The following is an 8,471-nucleotide window of genomic DNA, read 5'->3' as shown; positions in this document are numbered from 1 at the left end:
TGCAAGAAATATTTGAGAGTTTTTACTATTACTGGAGGTATCCACTTGCTTATCTTCTTCTTTTGAAGAGTATTTTTATATTAAGTGCTCTTATTTCTTTTAAATAAGATTATGTCTATAGGCTCTTCCTGTGTATCTTAAGAATTTGATTCCATGTCAAAGAAGTAAAAAGTAATGGCCATAAACTAAGAACACAAGAAGTTCACCTCAACATGAGGAAGAACTTCTTTGCATTGAGGGTGGGTGCCAAAGCACTGGAAGGGGCTGCCTAAGGAGATCATGGAGTCTCCCTTTCTGAGGACATTCAACACCCACCTGAACTCATTCGTGTGTCAGCTGCTCTAGGTGACCCTGCCTTGCCAGGAGGGTGGACTGCATGATTTCCAGAGGTTCCTTCCAACTCTAACAATTCTGTGAATTTGTAGTCTTTGCTGTTGACTTCAGTACAGCAGCACCCATTTGGATCACCTAGTGGTGTGAATAACCATGTCGCATTCTGGCAGAATATATTAGCAAGCTGACTGATCATCACTGAGAAAAAAAAGTCTAATGAGTGGTTGCACAAATTCTTTAGAAAATGTCCTCAAAATTCAAAAGCCTGGTTTCTTCTGGGACACTTCCATCCTAATTTTTAGAACAATATGTTCTCTAAATAGAAATGAATAGAACTCCTTCCAAGCATGTTTCCTAGCAGGATGAAAGTCACTGCCATTTCCCCTGTTTCAATAACATAACTCAGGAACTACGTAAAATCACCCTCTAAAAATATGTCTTAATACAACAGAAAAATAGTGTGATTAAGTTGTACTTCATAAGTTTTATTTTCATCTGACAGCCTTCTGAATTTTGTATCATAGAGTTGTAGTTTTGAAAACTGAGTAATAAGAATTTTGTATTTTTTTTTTCATATTGAAATCCATGCAATCCATTTATTTCCCTTTAATCAAGATTCAATAGGTATTTTCTATTTGTAGGAAATATTTATTGCAATTTTTAATGAAGTTTAGTTCAGGAAAAAAGAACACTTTACGGGTACAAGTTTTACACATTACCCATTTACACAAAATTGTGGGTTTGTTTTAAAAGACATTTCTATAGGATGATCAGAATTGTTAGCCTGTTACAGCAGGTGGTTTTAAAGGGAAACCAGTGTCACAGTATTTCTGTCCTTACGTTTCTCAGTGACATGAGTATTCTTAAGGTGAAGTTAGTTTATACAGATGTTTCAGGAGTGCCTCTGTTCTTGTCTATATCAGATATTGACCACAATGGTACAAAAGATTTAAAGACAATAGCTATTTTTCCCATCACTACTCACAGGAAGGATAACAGATGGGTTACCAGGGTTTTGATAATTTTAGGAAAAGCCAAATCAAGCAGGTGAATTTTGTAATTATGATGTAATGTAAAGCCCAGTTAGTAATTGTTAGCTGGCTGTGATTTGTTCCTGCATTATATTCAAACATAATGAGAGCCCTTAGCAACTTTTTCAATATCATGTTCTGGGTTGTGTTCCTAGAAGGCAGTGCTTAGTGACTTACTGCTCAGATGCACTAGTGTGTACCCCCATGACCCAGGTCAGAAAATAATACTTTCGGTGTTACGAGAAAGCTTTTTGAAAATCAGCATTAATTGCACTTGAAACTTCAGTTAAACTGACTTTCCAGGTAGTACAAAGTAGATGAGCAGCTGTGTCTTGTGCAGAGATGGGAGTTGATGTAATTTCTTTCTGAGTTTGGAGGTTTATTGATGAATATGAATTGCAGTAAATGCCTCAGGAATTTATAAATGTCAGAGAAGTGCTTAAGTTAAACTTGGCTCTGAAGGGATAAAGAGAACATTAGAAACTGTAAAGTTAGTCTTGTTTTTGGGAACAAGTTTCTGACCAGACAATTTGCCGAGTATTTTCTTTGCAACTGCTCAGAGCATTTAACCTTGCACTTGGTTGCTTGTTTTCCTTCTGTCAGTTTTGTCAAAAAAAAAAAGGTCAGGAATTAGCTCTGGCAGTTGTTGGATTTGATGTATCTGCCACAAAACCAAGATTCTGTCAGAAGCATGTTACTTTTTTTTAAACTATGTTTACATTCTTAGCAGTTCATGAGGAAACCCTGTTGCTGTTAGAACTAAGACTTAGCATCTTAGTTTTGTGTGAGTTAAGTGTTTCATTGTTCTGGAAGATTTTCCTTTGCTGACACAATGGAAGAGGAATGCAGATAGACACATCTTAAAACCAAATCACTATCTCAGGTTCTTGTCTCTTGCCCCTGCAATGCAACTACATTGTACATTCTTCTGAATCTTTCAAATCACATGAAGTCATGTATGAGTAAAAGGACCCAGCCAGGAGCTAGGCTATCATTAAGAACATCAATGTTAAGATCAGTAAGAAATGACTCAAAAATATATCATAACATACGGGGAAAAAATTGTCATGGCAGATAGTCACATGTATTGGAAAGGTGGTGTTATTTTAGAAGCTGAGAATCAATAACAGCAGTGTGAGTGCTTTGTACTGTATCACATATATATACAACAGACCTGCTCTTGAAATAAAACAAGGTTAAATATACTTTTAAATCAGAATTTCTGAGCTGTAAATATAGAAGCCACTGAACTAGCACCATCTGTGCAATCTGTCTTCTGTGTGCTTCATACTTACCTAGTGGCACAGGGATAGTTTAGATGTTTAAATTGCTCAGGCCAGCTTAGAGCTTTTCTGATTGTGAAATAAAGAAGTTTAAGGGTGCACAAAGCACAGGATTCTTTTACTTACTTTGACTAGCTGAAAATGTGAGGCCACAGTGAGACAAGATGTGTTTCTGGGTCAGTAAGCTCTGTTACCACCAGTCCTGTTTTTAGCAGTTGCCAGTAGTGGTATTGAAAGCCTAAGAGTAGGGCGAGTCATGGTGCTAATCTGGATACAATCCAGCAGTTTGGAATGTGAGGATTTCTTGGGAATGGAAATGCCTTTTCAGCTACAGCTGGTTAGCTTTGCTTTTGCAAGTTCTGTAATGCCAAATATTGCCATGTCATTTGTAACCTGTCAGGTAGTATTTATCTATACATTTTCACCTAATTGAGTTCGTTTAATTGATTAATAATCTTGTGATTAAGTAGTTTGCTTGAGCTTCTTAATATTCATACATTGCACCTTGATCCAGAATATGAAAGTGCCTAACATTTATACATTGAAAATAATTTAATATTAATGCCTTTTATAGGGCTATCAGCTATCCAGTGTGACACACTTAGAAGGTTTTGCTACTTCAAACTTTTTCAGCTGATTTTTACTCTTGTCCTGGCTCCTTAGCACTCCTCCCTTTCTCTCACTTCAAGGTGATTTGGGTGATGAGGTAAGACTCCCCTGTGAAAGAGAACTTCCAAAACTTTGGCCTCATACCTGCCAACATTTTTAAGAACTTCTTTAGTTCTTGTTCTTGAGTGGACATTGTAATTTTTATTATTAGATGTGCAGTTAACAATGAGGTATTATGGCAGTACTGTGCACTGGCACAGAAACATCAAATCTGCTTTTGTGTGGTTTTCCACATAAGTCAATAATGTAGTTTAAAAAAAAATTGTCAAATATACTGACATCTGTGCAAACAAGACAGTTGCCTGGAACAGATGCACATACTTTTAATTTTTTTTATCCTTCATAGAAGATTGCAAAAAAAGAAATTTGCATGGGAAAACGTGTTTTTCTCGTGGTTAGGAATAGCCAATTGCTCTGAAGTGGTTCCGTGTAAGCAGTTGAGTAAGTAAGAGATATTGTACTTGGCTCAGATTAATAGTTTCAGCACATATTAAAAACATACAACCAAAATGACAAACCAAATACAAAGCACCTTTTATCTTAGGAAAAGGTGACCTGTGTAGATTCCTTTAGTGTGTTCAGTCCCTTAACTATGAAGTTCTTGTTTATTAATACTCTTTCTAGATTCTCTAAATGGATGCCATCATTGGGCTGAAATCTGTAATGAAAGTCCTGTAAATAGTGTACAGTTGAACCATTTTTATATGTAAATAAAAAAAATCTAAGAAGAAAAATGTGTGTCCTTGCCTCTTTATGACTGTCAGCTTTTGTTCTGAAGCCTAAATGTGCTTTTGAAGCTCTCTCAGTTCGTGTTACTTACATGGTGTATGCTTGAGCTTTATTGAGAACCAAAATACTGTTTGGGGGAGATGTGTGTGGCCCATCTGTGTGTGTGGATGTGTGCAGCAGTTCCTGGATCCTACTGACCATCTTCATCCTCAGCATTGCAGTTTCTCTCTTGCCCTTTGATGCTGTTGATGCAGCCTGCAGTAACTTAAGTCCAGCCCTATTGCTTCAGCCTGGGGCTGTTTCCTTCTGTTCTATTTAAAAATTATGGAAAAGGATTAAATGGTCAAACCATTTGAATGGATTAATTGCTACAGAGAGGAAAGCTGATCTTCCTTGGAACTTACTACTGTTCATTAGAAGTTTAAAGATCACAGAAGTCTTATTTGTGTGATGTTTTAATTTCTGCTGTCTAGCCACAGCTTGAAAGAGGAAAAGCATTACAAGCAGAGCAAACAATGAGCAGGCAAACCAAGAGGTTCTGCCTGCCAGCTTGCTATGTGTCCTGCAAAATTAATCCTGCGGTTGTCACATCCTTGCAATGTTCACAGTACAGCAGTAAGAGTATTGACTCTGATACAGCTTTTTTTTCTATGCCAACATCACTTGAAAAACAAGCTCAAAGACTCAACATCCCTTCAAAAATGCCCTTTCAAAAAAGAGTAAATACAATCCTTTCAGACTGCAAATACAGAGCGAAAAGAACAAAAATAAATACACTACGTTTTCTTTCTGGACACAACTGTGTTGTGTTATATTTTGTGACATATCTAAGTTTATAGCAGCTCAGTTAATAGCAGGAAGGGTGGAGGACATGTGCAGTTCCATTCCAGAAGACAGGAACTGTATGTACTGTTGTGTGTTTTCTGCTACCAGGTTTGGGAGAGTTGAGGCCTCTGCTAACCTGCTGCAAATGTGATTAAGTGTGAGATAGATTATAACAAGGAAGGAAGGGTTGCAAAAGCTTGTGTGAATGGCTAGAGGGCAGTGGTAGCAAGGAGGTAGAGAGCATCTATGCCATTTCTCAGTCCCTTCTTCCATGTGGCTTCATCTCAAGTATCAGTCTGGCCTTGTATCAGCTTTTAATACAGTACTAATTCGTACTCACCCCCCAAATCTGACTAGAAATTGGAATAAACTACTGTGAATTTGGATGGCAAATTACAAAGAATTAATTTGTCAATTGCTTCAGGGTGTGCAGCAAAACTACCAGAGAGATACACCAAACTTCATTTAAGACGAATATGGAACAAAGCTTTTTTGTCTTCAAGAATCACAGAGTGATCTTATTGGTTAAGCAGTCATGCTGCAGTAGACTCGAAACTAACACCTCTGAGAAGTGTGAAAACCAGTTAGGTGTGAAGGGTCCTGTCCTGAAAAGCTCAGAACGCTGATTCCTGAATGCTTAGGGACTATCCACACAAGATCTGCAACACTGTATTTATTAAGAAAAACAAAAAAGGCTTGTAAAACAGTGTATGTACAAATACAGTAGGTATTTGGAGATGGTGGTGGTAAAGATCATTGTAAGAATGGACTTCTTGGTCTGGAGTTTGCATTTCTTGGATGAGGGAGAATGATACTGAGAATTCAAAAAACAATCACAGAACTAAGCCACAAGCTAGAAAATGTGATGCTTGCAAATTTCTCCTTGCAGAAGAGATGAGTGAAAGGCAGATTCTCTTTTTTCTTCCTTGTATTTCTTTTTTCCCTTGGCCAGGGAAACCCCTGGAACTTGCATCTTTCTAGGTTTTATTGTCCAAAGTAGCTACCAGAAGTGTTTGCTCCTTCTGCAGCCCAATTTTTGATGATGAATGTGAAGGTAGACGTGCCAGTTCTGCGTGTCTTTTCCCAAGTGCAGGCCTGCCAACCCCTTGCCCTTCTTGTGCCATGTGCTGAGTCAGCCCAGTGTGGTCTGGACTTGGTGATTAGATGCAGAGGCTTCAAACCACTCCCTGCTAAAAAAAAAAAATAAATTAAAAAAAAATCAGTGTGTGGGTCATATTCTACCAATATAGTAGTTGCCTCTGGTGGCAGTGTGTCAGAGAGCATTGGCACTACCAGAACTGAGCCTTTCTTTACTTTAGTAGGTGGACCAAGAAAGCATGAGCAATGCTTGTGCTGTACCTCTCCAGTTTTATCTGTGGGTTCTGTTGGCTGAGTGAGCACTTGGCACCTTTACTGTGCTATGAAGATTACCTAAGAAAAACCAACAAATTCTGGAATATTAATTTCACATGTCTCCAAGTTGGTAGATTTTGTCTGCAGATCATTTGGTGAGGGATCCACAACCTAAAATGCATGTCTTAATGGGCTTAAACAAGCTACAGCACTCCTTAGTGGTGGAAAAAATATAATTCTATGGTTTTTCAAGTGAGAAAACCAGACAATTTTAAGGGAACTTGTCATTTAAATGAAAGACTTGGAGCTATCTTGGGGTTTGTATTAATTTCAGTTCCTAATGAATGTTAGTGTTGGTTACTAACTTCCTGGTCAGTTCAGTGTGTTGCCCATGGTTAAATAAATACTGCATGTGCAAATGTTGACTCACTTTTGAGCCTTCAGAAGATCTTCATCTTTATTATGGTCAAAAGTCTCCCAATGTAGATGCAGCTACAGCATTGGAATTTTTAACTGCAATCTTTAAAATGTTGGCCCAAGCTGTTTAACGGTGAGGATGAGGTTTGTGTGCAGGAAGCAGGGAAGGCACACACTGTGCAGTGAAAGTCTGCGTTGCTTCCTCAGAAACTTCTCTGTAAGAACTCGTGTGATGCAATGTCTCTTCCCTACAGGGCAGGGAAGAAAGATCCAAAAAGTCCCTCCTGCCTGCCTGTGGGGGTTTTCTTTGCTTTCATTTTAATTTTTGTATGCAGTGTAGTGATTCACTTTCCAGTCCCCACTGAGCTGGCAAAGGGCTGTCCTGTTGCATGTGACACACCAGAAGAAGCTGAGGGAGCTGGATCCCTTCAGCCAGGAGGGGTGGCACTCGGGAGAAATCTCATTGCCAACTACAGCAAACTGTAGCATCTGCAGAAATGGCAGACTTTTATCTGAAGTAAAAGCACAGAAAGCATCTGTCATAAATTGCAGCAGAGGAATCCCACTAGGATTTGCAGGGGAAATTCATGTTAAAGGTGGCTAACTGTGGGATAAAATTGTCACTATCCCTGTGCCGAGGCTGGACAAGATGACCTCCAGAGTCCCCTCCCAAGACAGGTTTTCCTCTGAGTCCACACTGGCTGTTTAGAAAAGACTGAAAACTGTGACTCCAATTGCGAATAGTCTTTGGAGTAACATGAACCACTCACATTTTTTAATTTTTGTGTGAAATGCCACACATGAGAGAGAATTGCCTTGCCTCTGGCAGTTACTAGAAGTATTCCCTGTATGTTTTGGGTATGCTTTCTTCATCCTCCCACATCCTCAGGCATGTAAGCAAAACCCACCCTCACATCCACTACAAATGTATAAATGGCATCTGAAAAACCAAAGGTTGTGCTGCAGTAGCAGTTTCAGGGTTACATTTCCCCCTCTTATGTATGGGAAGCAACTCTTTCAAGGGCACAAGAATAAAAAAGAGTAACAAGGAGGTGGTCCTTTCAAATGAAATGAGTTAAGCAGTTTTCAGCAAAAATACTTGACTTTTACCTCTGTGTAGCAATAATGCGTCCTCAAGAGAAAGCAAGCTGTTTACACAGCATTCAGAGAGGTTTCTAGTCCAGCAATGGAAAAAATTCTCATACCCATGGTTTTTTATGTTGGGTCACAAAAATATCAGTTCTGCTGTTTCACAATGGTTTGGATCAGAAAGATGCTGCAGCGTAAGCTAGGATGAGCTAGCCGCATAACTACTTATGTGGATTCTCCTGGGCTAAGTAATACACTTCAACTTTCCATTTCTTCATAAAGCACTGTTCAGAGTAGCCTTAATATTGTTTATAGCAGTTCTCATATTTTAAACAGCATTGCAGCGTGCATCATCCTGTGTTGCTTGATAGTGTACATTTTGAAATGTGCTGTATACACTGCAAATACACTGTATATACACTATATAGGTATTCTGTGAGACTCCAGACATACGTGTACATGTCTGCACACGTGTGTGTGTGTGTGCAGCTGCTCCTTGTGGCTGTGCTGATTTGTACCCCACAAAGCCCTGAAGCGGCGACCGAGGCCGATGACCAGCACAGGTGCCAATAGGCGGCTATTGCCACAGCGGCTGTTCCAGTGACAGCAGAAAGTGTGTGAGGAGTCAGCGGTATGCGCAGAGCACAGCCCAGCTGCCGATAAAGCGCTATCGCAGTGCCGTGCGCAGGAAACGCTGGGTGTTTTCCAGCACCCATGTGACAGGCATTTCTCTCACCACAGC

The sequence above is a fragment of the Melozone crissalis genome, unplaced genomic scaffold, assembly GCF_028551555.1.
Source record: "Melozone crissalis strain CALT ecotype California unplaced genomic scaffold, PUWL_Pcris_2 ptg000027l_1, whole genome shotgun sequence".
Classification (NCBI taxonomy): Eukaryota; Metazoa; Chordata; class Aves; order Passeriformes; family Passerellidae; genus Melozone; species Melozone crissalis.
This window is presented reverse-complemented; position numbering follows the sequence as displayed.